This window comes from Dreissena polymorpha, chromosome 3 (assembly GCF_020536995.1).
Source record: "Dreissena polymorpha isolate Duluth1 chromosome 3, UMN_Dpol_1.0, whole genome shotgun sequence".
NCBI lineage: Eukaryota > Metazoa > Mollusca > Bivalvia > Myida > Dreissenidae > Dreissena > Dreissena polymorpha.
The window spans coordinates 146,348,468-146,349,488 of NC_068357.1; positions in this window are offsets into that span (position 1 = coordinate 146,348,468).

The following is a 1,021-nucleotide window of genomic DNA, read 5'->3' on the forward strand; positions in this document are numbered from 1 at the left end:
TGCCATTGGATTATTGTACAAGAAACGACACATCCTATTTTGTTTTGAAACTACGAACCGTTATATTGGACCACACCATACATAGTATATGCGGTATGTAAAACATATGATAACTTTTATAAAGGACAAAACACAACTGGTAAAATCAATGTGATGACAATTTAAATATGGACTGTTAATAACAGTGAATCGAATTATGCGTTTACAAAAATGATTTGTATGCTTACATACATATAATCTGAATGTGGTAATTATCTCTTCGGTCGTTGGGCGGTTCGTTGTAGTGTACTGACATCCTAGTATTTAAACGGCGGTCATTCAGTGTTTTACGCATTCATTCATTCGTCAATAAATTCATGTATTGATTACCGGTATTTGAGACCGCCACGCAGAATGCATTATCGAATCATGTACAGAAAATGCACGAAGCACGGGATAATGCGCTGACTCGGCCAATGTATAGCTTAAGAAATATCTGCACGATGTATTCGTGTATTACAGGATAGTTTCAATTAGTTTAAGCTGTAAATTCGACTTTGAGCAAATCAAATAAACGGACAAAAGCGAAACCCGTACATTTATGGCGGACGAAAGATTTCTTCGCGAATGTACTACCCAGGACAATAGCTCTCCAAATGCCTACGCTTGATCTTCGAAAGTTACGGACAAAAGCTCAAGCACGTGACACATCGACTCTTCTCGTTCTAATAATTAACAACTGTTATTACTATAGGTATGCCCCAAATGCAATTCGTTTTTATAGTTAATACCGATGAAACAACGCTACATTAACTAATTTTTTACCGTATTGAACACTTCTGTACAGTTTTCAACGTCCGGTAACTACTGCAATCTTGAGACAAAATCAGTCTCGAATGAAACACTGGATTATCACTGAATATTATTAAATGCATCAACATGACCTGTCTGCTTGATTATCTGGTCAAGTGGAGAAACAGTTTTAGTACTGTTTGATTCTGCAAATTAAATAATTAAAAAGAAAAAAACAATATCATTCATT